This window comes from Schistocerca cancellata, chromosome 11 (assembly GCF_023864275.1).
Source record: "Schistocerca cancellata isolate TAMUIC-IGC-003103 chromosome 11, iqSchCanc2.1, whole genome shotgun sequence".
Classification (NCBI taxonomy): domain Eukaryota; kingdom Metazoa; phylum Arthropoda; class Insecta; order Orthoptera; family Acrididae; genus Schistocerca; species Schistocerca cancellata.
In genome coordinates, this window is record NC_064636.1 from 27,837,918 (window position 1) to 27,853,679 (window position 15,762).

Consider the following 15,762-nt stretch of genomic DNA (forward strand, 5'->3'; position numbering starts at 1 on the left):
CGGATAGCCCAAAGCAATCACACGATCATCGAAATATTCATTCAGGAAATTAAAGACATTGGCGGTGCGATGTGGCCGGGCACCATCTCGCATAAACCACGAGGTGTTCGCAGTGTCGTCTAAGGCAGTTTGTACCGCCACAAATTCACGAAGAATGTCCAGATAGCGTGATGCAGTAATCGTTTATGATCTGAAAAATGGGCCAATGATTCCTTTGGAAGAAATGGCGGCCCAGACCAGTGCTTTTTGAGGTTGCAGGGACGATGGGACTGCAACATGGAGCTTTTCGGTTCCCCATATGCGCCAGTTCTGTTTATTGACAAAGCCGTCCACGTAAAAATAAGCTTCGTCAGTAAACCAAATGCTGCCCACATGCATATCGCCGTCATCAATCCTGTGCACTATATCGTTAGCGAATATCTCTCGTGCAGCAACAGTAGCGGCGCTGAGGGGTTGCCGCGTTTGAATTTTGTACGGATAGAGGTGTAAACTCTGGCGCACGAGACGATACGTGGACGTTGGCGTCATTTGGACCGCAGCTGCAACACGGCGAACGGAAACCCGAGGCCGCTGTCGGATCACCTGCTGCACTAGCTGCGCGTTGCCCTCTGCAGTTGCCGTACGCGGTCGCCCTACCTATCCGGCACGTTCATCCATCACGTTCCCAGTCCGTTGAAATTTTTCAAACAGATCCTTTATTGTATCGCTTTTCGGTCCTTTGGTTACATTAAACCTCCGTTGAAAACTTCGTCTTGTTGCAACAACACTGTGTTCTAGGCGGTGGAATTCCAACACCAGAAAAATCCTCTGTTCTAAGGAATAAACCATGTTGTCTACAGCACACTTGCACGTTGTGAACAGCACACGCTTACAGCGGAAAGGCGACGTGCAGAATGGCGCACCCACAGACTGCGTTGTCTTCTATACCTTTCACATCACTTGCAGCACCATCTGTTGCTGAAAATTGTAACTACTGTAATTTCGAAAGTTTGTCAGCCTGAAAATGTACTGTTGTCCGAAGCATATTGCAACAAACGGTGTATATCTATCGCTGCTCGTTTAGTTTTTATTGCCGTTTCAAATATACCGGTCATTTTTGAAACACCCTGTATGTTTGCTGTGAAACTACCTGGCACAGCTTAGGCCAATTGTGCACGTTTTTTGTAACGTGTCTTTTAACTATCTGGCAAAATTTAAGACCTAGCAAGATATTATTTTAACATTCACTCTGAGTGCAGCCGAACGCGGAAAACCACGTGGGTCGACTGAAACGATGCCCAGGCGGCGAACAAAGACCGGGAAAACCGGAGGTCAGTGGGCTGGACTTGTTCCGTGTGAAATCCTGGCGCTAACGATTCCTCGCTTAAAGGACAGCACGCGAGAGCGAGGAGGGGGGCGGGGGCGAGCTAGTGGCCAGTTTCAACAGGCTGGCGGTCACGTGACGTCACGCGGGTTTGTTTACACCGTCCCAGGGCACGGCTGTAGGACAATACTTCATCCACGTTTGCGCTCATTAAAATCAAACGCAAATTAGTCCGACAAAGTACGGTACGGCAAATGAAAGAGGAGTTGAGACGAATCAGCCGAGAGGCTGATACGATTTGACGAATTATACATCGAAAGATACTAAATAAACGAATCTGAAACATGTGCAAGTTACCGAATAATTTATAACTTTTGAACCAGCGCAGATAAAGAGGTCTCGTCGAAACGCAACGACTGACGTACTTGTCCAAATTGCAGCATTAGTATTTCACTGGTAAAACACCAATTTTATCAGTTTGCTGCTAATAATTAAATAAAGCTGGTAAGAGAAGACAGATACACGAACAGTAAGGCTGTTGTTGTTGTGGTCTTCAGTCCTGAGACAGGTTTGATGCAGTTCTCCATGCTACTCTATCCTGTGCAAGCTTCTTCATCTCCCAGTACCTACTGCAACCTACATATTTCGGAATCTGCTTATTCATCTCTTGGTCTCCCTCTACGATTTTTGCCCTCCACGCTGCCCTCCAATACTAAATTGGTGATCCCCTGATGCCTCAGAACGTGTCCTACCAACCGATCCCTTCTTCTGGTCAAGTTGTGCCACAGACTCCTCCCCAATTCTATTCAATACTTCCTCATTAGTTATGTGGTCTACCCATCTAATCTTCAGCATTCTTCTGTAGCACCACATTTCGAAAGCTTCTATTCTCTTCTTGTCCAAACTATTTATCGTCCACGTTTCACTTCCATACATGGCTACACACCATACAAATACTTTCAGAAACGACTTCCTGACACTTAAATCTATGCTCGATGTTAACAAATTTCTCTTCTTCAGAAACGCTTTCCTTTCCATTGCCAGTCTACATTTTATATGCTCTCTACTTCGACCATCATCAGTTATTTTGCTCCCCAGATAGCAAAACTCCTTTACTACTTCAAGTATCTCATTTCCTAATCTAATTCCCTCAGCATCACCCGACTTAATTCGACTACATTCCATTATCCTCGTTTTGCTTTTGTTCATGTTCATCTTATACTCTCCTTTCAAGACACTGTCCATTCCGTTCAACTGCTCTTCCAAGTCCTTTGCTGTCTCTGACAGAATTACAATGTGATCGGCGAACCTCAAAGTTTTTATTTCTTCTCCATGGATTTTAATACCTACTCCGAACTTTTCTTTTGTTTCCTTTACTGCTTGCTCAATATACAGATTGAATAACATCGGGGAGAGGCTACAACCCTGTCTTACTCCCTTCCCAACTACTGCTTCCCTTTCATGTCCCTCAACTCTTATAACTGCCATCTGGTTTCTGTACAAATTGTAAATAGCCTTCCGATCCCTGTATTTTACCCCTGCCACCTTCAGAATTTGAAAGAGAGTATTCCAGTCAATATTGTCAAAAGCTTTCTCTAAGTCTACAAATGCTAGAAACATAGGTTTGCCTTTCCTTAATCTATTTACTAAGATAAGTCGTAGGGTCAGTATTGCCTCACGTGTTCCAACTTTTCTACAGAATCCAAACTGATCTTCACCGAGGTCGGCTTCTACCAGTTTTTCCATTCGTCTGTTAAAGAATTCGCGTTAGTATTTTGCATCTGTAACTTATTAAACTGATAGTTCGGTAATTCTCACATCTGTCAACACCTGCTTTCTTTGGGATTGGAATTATTATATTCTTCACGAAGTCTGAGGGAATTTCGCCTGTCTCATACATCTTGCTCGCCAGATGGTACAGTTTTGTCAGGACTGGCTCTCCCAAGACCGTCAGTAGTTCTAATGGAATGTTGTCTACTCTCGGGGCCTTGTTTCTACTCAGGTCTTTCAGTGCTCTGTCAAACTCTTCACGCAGTATCATATCTCCCATTTCATCTTCATCTACCTCCTCTTCCATTTCCATAATATTGTCCTCAAGAACATCGCCCCTGTATAAACCCTCTATATACTCCTTCCACCTTTCTGCTTTCCCTTCTTTGCTTAGAACTGGGTTTCCATCTGAGCTCTTGATATTCATGCAACTGGTTCTCTTTTCTCCAAAGGTCTCTTTAATTTTCCTGTAGGCAGTATCTATCTCACCCCTAGTGAGATAAGCCTCTACATCCTTACATTTGTTCTCTAGCCATCCCTGCTTAGCCATTTTGCTCTTCCTGTTGATCTCATTTTTGAGACGTTTGTATTACTTTTTGCCTGCTTCACTTGCTGCATTTTTGTATTTTCTCCTTTCATCAATTAAATTCAGTATCTCTTCTGTTACCCAAGGGTTTCTACTAGCCCTCGTCGTTTTACCTACTTGATCCTCTGCTGCCTTACTATTTAATCTCCCAAAGCTACCCATTCTTGTTCTACTGTATTTCTTTCCCCCATACCTGTCAATCGTTCCCTAATGCTCTCCCTGAAACACTCTACAACCTCTGGTTTAGTCAGTTTATCCAGGTCCCATCTCCTTAAATTCCCACCTTTTTGCAGTTTCTTCAGTTTCAGTCTGCAGTTCATAACCAATAGATTGTGGTCAGAGTGCACATCTGCCCCTGGAAATGTCTTACAATTTAAAATCTGGTTCCTAAATCTCTGTTTTACCACTATGTAATCTATCTGAAACCTTCTAGTATCTCCAGGGTTCTTCCACGTATACAACCTTCTTTCATGATTCTTGAACCAAGTTATGCTCTGTGCAAAATTCTACCAGGCGGCTTCCTCTTGCATTTCTTAGCCTCAATCCATATTCACCTACTACGTTTCCTTCTCTTCCTTTTCGTACTGTCGAATTCCAGTCACCCATGACTATTAAATTTTCGTCTCCCTTCACTACCTGAATAATTTCTTTTATCTCATCACACATTTCATCAATTTCTTCATCATCTGCAGAGCTAGGTGGCATATAAACTTGTACTACTGTAGTAGGCGTGGGCTTCGTGTCTATCTTGGCCACAATAATGCGTTTACTATGCTGTTTGTAGTAGCTTAGCCGCACTCCTATTTTTTATTCATTATTAAACCTACTCCTGCATTACCCCTATTTGATTTTGTATTTATAACCCTGTATTCACCCGACCAAAAGTCTACATCTACATCTACATTTATACTCCGCAAGCCACCCAACGGTGTGTGGCGGAGGGCACTTTACGTGCCACTGTCATTACCTCCCTTTCCTGTTCCAGTCGCGTATCGTTCGCAGGAAGAACCACTGCCGGAAAGCCTCCGTGCGCGCTCGAATCTCTCTAATTTCACATTCGTGATCTCCTCGGGAGGTATAAGTAGGGGGAAGCAATATATTCGATACCTCATCCAGAAACACACCCTCTCGAAACCTGGGGAGCAAGCTACACCGCGATGCAGAGCGCCTCTCTTGCAGAGTCTGCCACTCGAGTTTGCTAAACATCCCCGTAACGCTATCACGGTTACCAAATAACCCTGTGACGAAACGCGCCGCTTTTCTTTGGATCTTCTCTATCTCCTCCGTCAACCCGATCTGGTACGGATCCCACACTGATGAGCAATACTCAAGTATAGGTCGAACGAGTGTTTTGTAAGCCACCTCCTTTGTTGATGGTCTACATTTTCTAAGGACTCTCCCAATGAATCTCAACCTGGTACCCGCCTTACCAACAATTAATTTTATACGGTCATTCCACTTCAAATCGTCCCGCACGCATACTTCCAGATATTTTACAGAAGTAACTGCTACCAGTGTTTGTTGCGCTAGCAAATAATAATACAGTAAATGATCCTTCTTTCTATGTATTCGCAATACATTACATTTGTCTACGTTAAGGGTCAGTTGCCACTCCCTGCACCAAGTGCCTATTCGCTGCAGGTCTTCCTGCATTTCGCTACAATTTTCTAATGCTGCAACTTCTCTGTATACTACAGCATCATCCGCGAAAAGCCGCATGGAACTTCCGACACTATCTACTAGGTCATATATATATATATATATATATATATATATATATATATGCCACCTAGCTCTGCAGATATATATATATATATTGTGAAAAGCAATGGTCCCATAACACTCCCCTGTGGCACGCCAGAGGTTACTTTAACGTCTGTAGACGTCTCTCCATTGATAACAACATGCTGTGTTCTGTTTGCTAAAAACTCTTCAATCCAGCCACACAGCTGGTCTGATCTTCCGTAGGCTCTTACTTTGTTTATCAGGCGACAGTGCGGAACTGTATCGAACGCTTTCCGGAAGTCAAGAGAAATAGCATCTACCTGGGAGCCTGTATCTAATATTTTCTGGGTCTCATGAACAAATAAAGCGAGTTGGGTCTCACACGATCGCTGCTTCCGGAATCCATGTTGTTTCCTACATAGTAGATTCTGGGTTTCCAAAAACGACATGATACTCGAGCAAAAAAACATGTTCCAAAACTCTCTCTCTTGTTCCTCCTGCCACCGAACTTCAGTAATTCCCAGTATACCTGCCTTTAACCTATCCATTTCCCTTTTTAAATTTTCTAACCTATCTGCCCCATTAAGGGATCTGACATTCCACGCTCCGATCCGTAGAACACCAGTTTCCTTTCTGCTGATAACGACGGTATTACAATACAAATCGTAATTCACCGCGTAACGTTATATGTTTATTTTACTCAGAAAGAAACGAGTACCGACGTACCTTATTATGATACAATGGGTCATACATACACATTTCCTCGCTATTTGCCCGAATTAAGGAGAAATTGTACCTTCACAGGCGACAAAATATAAAAACAATATTTTTTGCTCATAAACATTCCTTGGAGTGTATTTTACTACAGAAATATGTTTTCTAAGTGCATTTTAGCCATCAAAGGCTTTAAATATTCATTTACTTTAAGGCAGCACATTTTGTCCCGCCCCCCTTTTGCCTTCTGTCAACTTCTTGCACTTCAAAGACCTAATTTGCTGATTTGTGAAAATACACTCCTGGAAATTGAAATAAGAACACCGTGAATTCATTGTCCCAGGAAGGGGAAACTTTATTGACACATTCCTGGGGTCAGATACATCACATGATCACACTGACAGAACCACAGGCACATAGACACAGGCAACAGAGCATGCACAATGTCGGCACTAGTACAGTGTATATCCACCTTTCGCAGCTATGCAGGCTGCTATTCTCCCATGGAGACGATCGTAGAGATGCTGGATGTAGTCCTGTGGAACGGCTTGCCATGCCATTTCCACCTGGCGCCTCAGTTGGACCAGCGTTCGTGCTGGACGTGCGTGAGACGACGCTTCATCCAGTCCCAAACATGCTCAATGGGGGACAGATCCGGAGATCTTGCTGGCCGGGGTAGTTGACTTACACCTTCTAGAGCACGTTGGGTGGCACGGGATACATGCGGATGTGCATTGTTCTCTTGGAACAGCAAGTTCCCTTGCCGGTCTAGGAATGGTAGAACGATGGGTTCGATGACGGTTTGGATGTACCGTGCACTATTCAGTGTCCCCTCGACGATCACCAGTGGTGTACGGCCAGTGTAGGAGATCGCTCCCCACACCATGATGCCGGGTGTTGGCCCTGTGTGCCTCGGTCGTATGCAGTCCTGATTGTGGCGCTCACCTGCACGGAGCCAAACACGCATACGACCATCATTGGCACCAAGGCAGAAGCGACTCTCATCGTTGAAGACGACACGTCTCCATTCGTCCCTCCATTCACGCCTGTCGCGACACCACTGGAGGCGGGCTGCACGATGTTGGGGCGTGAGCGGAAGACGGCCTAACGGTGTGCGGGACCGTAGCCCAGCTTCATGGAGACGGTTACGAATGGTCCTCGCCGATACCCCAGGAGCAACAGTGTCCCTAATTTGCTGGGAAGTGGCGGTGCGGTCCCCTACGGCACTGCGTAGGCTCCTACGGTCTCGGCGTGCATCCGTGCGTCGCTGCGGTCCGGTCCCAGGTCGACGGGCACGTGCACCTTCCGCCGACCACTGGCGACAACATCGATGTACTGTGGAGACCTCACGCCCCACGTGTTGAGCAATTCGGCGGTACGTCCACCCGGCCTCCCGCATGCCCACTATACGCCCTCGCTCAAAGTCCGTCAACTGCAGATACGGTTCACGTCCACGCTGTCGCGGCATGCTACCAGTGTTAAAGACTGCGATGGAGCTCCGTATGCCACGGCAAACTGGCTGACACTGACGGCGGCGGTGCACAAATGCTGCGCAGCTAGCGCCATTCGACGGCCAACACCGCGGTTCCTGGTGTGTCCGCTGTGCCGTGCGTGTGATCATTGCTTGTACAGCCCTCTCGCAGTGTCCGGAGCAAGTATGGTGGGTCTGACACACCGGTGTCAATGTGTTCTTTTTTCCATTTCCAGGAGTGTATTTCGTGCTCACAGCTGGTTGCCCTGGTCGCGCGCAACGTTCACTTCTTTCTTGTCCTTCCAGAACCCAAATGAATCATTTAACAGTGTCATATGGTCTAGAATTCCAGAAACTGTATTTTGAGGTAAAGATACATTGCATTTCGGTGTTTATGATGCAGTTCATTCACTTAATGGTGACAATGTGGGGAGAGTTAGGCTGCTTCAAAAGACAGGCATACAACCTGCGGAAAATATAGTGATGCCATCTTCCGAATTGGATGCTGTCCGTGTGAAGAAAGCAGGCTATGAAGTGACTATGATAGCGAGAAAGGCAAGAATACACTCAAGGAATGCTAAGAGAGCCAGGGAGGATGAAGAAAATGCAGATGGCCCTAGATATGCTGCAGGGATCTTCTAAGGTCAGCAACTAACTACACTACCGGCCATTGAAATTGCTACGCCACGAAGACGACGTGCTACAGACGCGTCTTTTAACCGACAGGAAGAAAGATGCTGTGATATGCAAATGATTAGCTTTTCAGATCATTCACACAAGCTTGGCTCCGGTGGCGACGCCTACAACATGCTGACATGAGGAAAGTTTCCAACCGATTTCTCACACACAAACAGCAGTTGACAGCCGTTGCCTGGTGAAACGTTGTCGTGATGCCTCGTGTAAGGAGCAGAAATGCGTACCATCACGTTTCCGACGTTGATAAAGGTCGGATTGTAGCCTATCGCGATTGCGGTTTATCGCATCGCGACATTGCTGCCCGCGTCGGTCGAGATACAATGACTGTTGGCAGAATATGGAATGGGTGGGTTCAGGAGGGTAATACGGAACGCCGTGCTGGATCCCAACGGCCTCGTATCACTAGCAGTCGAGATGACAGGCATCCTATCCGCACGGCTGTAACGGATCGTGCAGCCACGTCTGAGTCAAGAGATGGGGACGTTCGCAAGACAACAACCATCTGCACGAACAGTTCAACAACGTTTGCAGCAGCACGGATTATCAGCTCGGAGACCGTGGCTGCGGTTACCCTTGACGCTGCATCACAGACAGGAGCGCCTGCGATGGTGTACTCGACGACGAACCCAGGTGCACGAATCGCAAAACGTCATTTTTTTTCGGATGAATCCAGGTTCTGTTTACAGCATCATGATAGTCGCATCCGGGTTTGGCGACATCGCGGCGAACGCACATTGGAAGCCTGTATTCGTCATCGCGATACTGGCGAATCACCCGGCGTGATTGTATGGGGTGCCATTGGTTACACGTCTCGGTCACCTCTTGTTCGCATTGACGGCACTTTGAACAGTGGACGTTACATTTCAGTTGTGTTACGACCCGTGGCTCTACCCTTCATTCGATCCCTGCGAAACCCTAGATTTCAGCAGGATAATGCACGACCGCATGTTGCAGGTCCTGTACGGGCCTTTCTGGATACAGAAAGAGTTCCGACTGTTGCCTTTGCCAGCACATTCTCCAGATCTCTCACCAATTGAAAATGTCTGGTCAATCGTGGCCGAGCAACTGGCTCGTCACAACACGCCGGTCACTACTCTCGATGAACTGTGGTATCGTGTTGAAGCTGCACGGGCAGCTGTACCTGTACACGCCATCCAAGCTCTGTTTGACTCAATGCCCAGGCGTATCGAGGCCGTTATTACGGCCAGAGGTGGTTATTCTGGGTACTGATTTCACGGGATCTATGCACCCAAACAGCGTGGAAATGTAAACACATGTCAGTTTTAGTATAATATATTTGTCCAATGAATACCCGTTTATCATCTGCATTTCTTCTTGGTGTAGCAAATTTAATGGCCAGTAGTCTATGTTCACGTTTAAAGCCGGATTCCGACATTTTATTTTTTTTAATAATTATGTGCATTTTTTTTCACAAACTTACCACCATAACTTACAGAAACTGAGCTGAACATCAATGGTGCATGTTTAAAAGAAGTGCAGTTTAATATTGTAGAAATTATGAATTAATACAGCTTAAATATGTGGAAAAAATTTTACAACTCTCAAAAAATTATCTAAAAAAATAAATAATGCAAGTGACTTATCTACAAAAGTAGGTCAATGGTGAGAGACTCTTCCTCCACAAGCCATTAAAGTTTTATAACCTTGTCATGGCCTGTTCACTAGATAAGTGTACCTAAAATTGACAAATTTAACTTTGTAAGCATGTAAGGCACAATCTCCCCTTAAGGCATTTAACACCTCTTTGCACCATTTCTAGAGTATGTAGCAATGAATAGAAAAAATGCTTTCACAAACAGCTAGTATGAAAGTCTACTGGCAAAAAAAATTTTTCTGCTTTTATGAAACCTACTTACAGAAAAACATGCGGAAAAATCTGGAACGCGAAAATATGATACTAGCCACTAGCGACCTAACAACTAGCAAATAACAAGCAGAAAGCTATGGGGTACCCCTTTCTGCACATGCGCGAGTTGTCGCTGCTTGGTGCGCGTGCGTGGAATGACGGCAGATTAGAACTGCTCTCTATTCTGGTGCCTTCGACCATAAATATAATAGACTGGCACTGACGTCATTTTCGTGGCTCCAACATCTCTGGGCTAAAGTCACGTGAATGTTGGTTGTTTCGTGTTGCGCTTATGGCTGTACTCAGCGTTTTGTTTGGGGAACTGGCATTATATTTCACGTGTGTTTCTATGACAGTGCAGATTCGTTTATTGAAATCTGCTGCAGTGACTTTTATATGTTTTTTACACTTGACATAGAGTATCACGTAAATTATAGTGTTGAAAGTGATGCTTGTAAAGTCGGCTCCGATTGCATTTTGGAGAGTATCTGTGATAATTCGGTTACAGAAGTAAGGATAACTGTTTCTCGTTCCTACTTATAGTTCCCTAAGGATGAAAAGCGAAGGCAGCTTTGGATACAGGCCCTGAAACAGCAAAACTTTAAGCCATCTGCACATACGCGCCTTTTTGTAGATAGAAGTGAGATTATAATAAGGTAAGAGCACCTATAGTCGACACATGAAGAGAATTTCTTTCTACCTTCTGATACTATTAAATAAATGAAGGCTCCAAAATTATTTTCTGAAACTTCAAAGTCTCACCTTTCATCTAAAATATTATTTTTTTAAAACTGTTAGTTTAAACTTTTGTAAAAATAGTAGGAACTGAACCTTTAAAGTGCACCTAAAATTGATACTCTAAAATGGACCTGCTCCTAAAGTCGACTATTTTGGCAGCTATAGTTGACATAATACCCATTTCCCATTTTCCCTTATAAGTGACTAGAGCTCAAAACGCGGTGAATCCAGTATTTAAGGTTTTGACACGAGCCCACTCTTACTGTTTAAAAGAATTTTAATGACATTTTACTTTAATTGATAGTTTATAGTAATTTCGTCCTGCTGCCCACCAGAGGGGCGTTCGATGTATTTGTTAGATTTTATAAATGGTACTGTGAACAAATCCAGGTCAAATGTAGTTCTGACATAATTTTTTGGAAATAAAAAAGTAATTTTTGTTGGAATCGTTTGGCAGACAATTGAGAAATGTGGGTAAAATACGATACAAACACAGGATGGCAGACCGCTGATTTGAACTCCCGCCACGGTTTGCCAACAGTCACGTGGTTTATGTTGGAGCCACACCAGCCCTATAGCTTCTGCACAGCAAGGCCAGTCTACTATGGTGCGCGTCATTTACGACGGCGGCCGAGTTTAGGTTCGTTCTGCGCATCTGACGTCACAAAACACAGTCAGCCAATGAACAGAGAACGACGTCGCCAGAGCTCGACTGCAGTGCAGAGCACGGACGAGTGTCTTCAGTTTTAGAAACGTTCAGTCATAAATAAAGTAACTGAACAAAAGCAATGTCTTGATAGCAGACTTTCTTTTATAGAAAGTTTGGAAAGAGCATTCTTCATACCAATTGCTTCATATTCTATTAATTAATTAAACCAAACAAGCAATAAGCCTCCTAATTCAGGCGGTAGCAGGGAAAGGTGTTTTTATCGTTCTCACTAACCGCTTTTTCGCAATAAAGAACAGCGGTAATTGTTTATTTCCTATTGCACCTCGACGAAACGTGAGTAATTGATAATCATACCAACAGTGTTTGTCGGTATTTTGCGTGATAGTTTAAAGTCCTCTGGGAATTATATTTAACAATGATCTGCGTTAGCATAATGGTTAAAGTGTATGGCTGCTAAGCGAAAGGTACCGAGTTCAAACCTTGATCGATGCTTCATATTTTCTTTATTTAAAAACAATATCGAAGCGTCTTACTTCATGAATTTTATTCGTTTGAATGTAATTTTTTTGAAATTTCTAGTGGTTACTAAAATGGACCATACAGAAAGTATACGCTATGGACTTTTACCTCTGCAAACTCTTCAAAATTTCGTGCAATGGTTTACTACATCTAATGCTGCACAAAATTAAATCATTTATAGGGGGGGCGGGGAGGGGGGGGAAGGTGTCAGTCAAGAAGACGTGTAAAAATCAAATTTTTGGGCCAAATAGTTTTTGTGAAATCGAATGATAAAATGTGTCAAAGCAGTCGAAAAACCATACGTCTGCACAGGCGAGCAGTGCAGTGATGACAAAATCGCGTACAGCGCGGAATGCGGGGAGCACGTCTCTGTAGCAGCGAAAGGCTTAATGCGGCCGTGGTGGCTTTACTTCATGAACTGCGCGCTCCCCCCCCAAGACGTAAGTTTGTGAACTATACAGGGTGTTACAAAAAGGTACGGCTAAACTTTCAGGAAACATTCCTCACACACAAATAAAGAAAATATGATATGTGGACTTGTGTCCGGAAACGCTTAATTTCCATGTTAGAGCTCATTTTAGTTTCGCCAGTATGTACTGTACTTCCTCGATTCACCGCCATGGCCCAATTGCAGGAAGGTAATGTTGACTTCGGTGCTTGTGTTGACATGCGACTCATTGCTCTACATTACTGGCATTGAGCACATCAGTACGTAGCATCAACAGGTTAATGTTCATCACGAACGTGGTTTTGCAGTCAGTGCAATGTTTACAAATGCTGAGTTGACAGATGCCCATTACATTACGTCCATTAGGACTGGGCAATAGCCGTGGCGCGGTACGTTTGTATCGAGACAGATTTCCAGAACGAAGGTGTCCCGAGAGGAAGACGTTCGAAGCAATTGATCGGCGTCTTAGGGAGCACGGAACATTCCAGCGTATGACTCGCGACTGGGGAAGACCTAGAACGACGAGGACACCTGCAATGGACGAGGCAATTCTTCGTGCAGTTGACGATAACCCTAATGCCAGCGTCAGAGAAGTTGCTGCTGTACAAGGTAACGTTGACCACGTCACTGTATGGAGAGTGCTACGGCAGAACCAGTTGTTTCCGTACCGTGTACAGCGTGTGCAGGCACTATCAGCAGCTGATTGGCCTCCACGGGTACACTTCTGCGAATGGTTCATCCAACAATGTGTCAATCCTCATTTCAGTGCAAATGTTCTCTTTACGGATGAGGCTTCATTCCAATGTGATCAAATTGTAAATTTTCACAATCAACATGTGTGGGCTGACGAGAATCCGCACGCAGTTGTGCAATCACGTCATCAACACAGATTTTCTGTGAACGTTTGGGCAGGCATTGTTGGTGATGTCTCGATTGGACCCCATGTTCTTCCACCTACGCTCAATGGAGCACGTTATTATGATTTCATACGGGATACTCTACCTGTGCTGCTAGAACATGTGCCTTTACAAGTACGACACAACATGTGGTTCATGCACGATGGAGCTCCTGTACATTTCGTATGCTTCTCAACAACAGATTCGGTGACCGATGGATTGGTAGAGGCGGACCAATTCCGTGGCCTCCACGCTCTCCGGACCTCAGCCCTCTCGACTTTCATTTATGGGGGCATTTGAAAGCTCTTGTCTACGCAACCCCGGCACCAAATGTAGAGACTCTTCGTGCTCGGCTGTGATACAGTACGCCATTCTCCAGGGCCGCATCAGCGCATCAGGGATTCCGTGCGACGGACGGTGGATGCATGTATCCTCGCTAACGGAGGACATTTTGAACATTTCCTGTAACAAAGTGTTTGAAGTCACGCTGGTACGTTCTGTTGCTGTGTTTCCATTCCACGATTAATGTGGTTTGAAGAGAAGTAGTAAAATGAGCTCTATCATGGAAAGTAAGCGTTTCCGGACGCATGTCCACATAACATATTTCCTTTCTTTGTGTGTGAGGAATGTTTCCTGATAGTTTGGCCGTACCTTTTTGTAACACCCTGTATACTATGGCGCTGCTTCTCTTGGCGCGTACAACTGGCAACGCAGCTACCCCCCCCCCCCCCCCCCCCCCGTCTGGGAGGGGATGCGCGAACAACCAAGATAAAAGAATTGAACTATAGTATCTATGATCGAAGTCTGGTCCACAGATAATGTGTCTGCTAATTTTTGTAGTTTCACCCTTCAAGAAGAATATAATAATTCCAATCTCAAAGAAAGCAGGTGTTGACAGATGTGAAAATTACCGAACAATCAGTTTAATAAGTCACAGCTTCAAAATACTAACGCGAATTCTTTACAGACGAATGGAAAAACTGGTAGAAGCCGACCTCGGGGAAGATCAGTTTGGATTCCATAGAAATATTGGGACACGTGAGGCAATACTGACCCTACAACGTATCTTAGAAAATAGATTAAGGAAAGATGAACTTACGTTTCTAGCATTTGTAGACTTAGAGAAAGCTTTTGACACTGTTGACTGGAATACTCTCTTTCAAATTCTGAAGGTGGCGGGGATAAAATATAGGGAGCGAAAGGCTATTTATAATTTGTACAGAAACCAGATGGCAGTTATAAGAGTCGAGGGGCACGAAAGGGAAGCAGTGGTTGGGAAAGGAGTAAGACAGGGTTGTAGCCTCTCCCCGATGTTATTCAATCTGTATATTGAGCAAGCAGTGAAGGAAACAAAAGAAAAATTCGGAGTAGGTATTAAAATCCATGGAGAAGAAATAAAAACTTTGAGCTTCGCCGATGACATTGTAATTCTGTCAGACACAGCAAAGGACCTGGAAGAGCAGTTGAACGGATTGGACAGTGTCTTGAAAGGAGGGTATAAGATGAACATCAACAAAAGCAAAACGAGGATAATGGAATGTAGTCTAAGTAAGTCGGGTGATGCTGAGGGTATTAGATTAGGAAATGAGACACTTAAAGTAGTAAAGGAATTTTGCTGTTTGGGGAGGAAAATAACTGATGATGGTCGTAGAGAGGATATAAAATGCAGACTTGCAATGGCAAGGGAAGCGTTTCTGAAGAAGAGAAATTTGTTAACATCGAGTATAGATTTAAGTGTCAGGAAGTCGTTTCTGAAAGTATTTGTATGGAGTGTAGCCATGTATGGAAGTGGAATGTGGAGGATAAATAGTTTGGACAAGAAGAGAATAGAAGCTTTCGAAATGTGGTGTTACAGAAGAATGCTGAAGATTAGATGGGTAGATCACATAACTAATGAGGAGGTATTGACAGAATTGGGGAGAAGAGGAGTTTGTGGCAAAATTTGACTAGAAGAAGGGATCGGTTGGTAGGGCATATTCTGAGGCATCAAGGGATCATCAATTTAGTACTGGAGGGCAGCGTGGAGGGTAAAAATCGTAGAGGGAGACCAAGAGAGGACTACGCTAAACAGATTCAGAAGGATGTATGTTGCAGTAGGTACTGGGAGATGAAGAAGCTTGCACAGGATAGAGTAGCATGGAGAGCTGCATCAAACCAGTCTCAAGACTGAAGACCACAGCAACAACACTCTTTATGCCACTAGATGGCTGTCGTGGTAGACCAGTACCTTTCGCAGCGTTTCGTCGTGTAATGGCCTCTTATAGAAAGTCGATTGGTGTGTGTGTGTGTGACAGAGAGAGAGTGAGAGAGAGAGAGAGAGAGAGAGAGAGAGAGGGGCATGAAGAGGTGAGTAACAGTG

The 15,762-nt window shown here is 44.5% G+C and overlaps 1 protein-coding gene across 1 annotated transcript in view; it reads right to left on the reverse strand.

Annotated features, from left to right (window-relative positions):
• Positions 1-15,762, reverse strand: part of LOC126108860 (pancreas transcription factor 1 subunit alpha-like) — a gene marked incomplete at its 5' end in the record, with an annotated part of 155,659 nt that overhangs the window by 29,497 nt on the left and 110,400 nt on the right. The gene's annotated exons all lie outside the window — the stretch shown is intronic.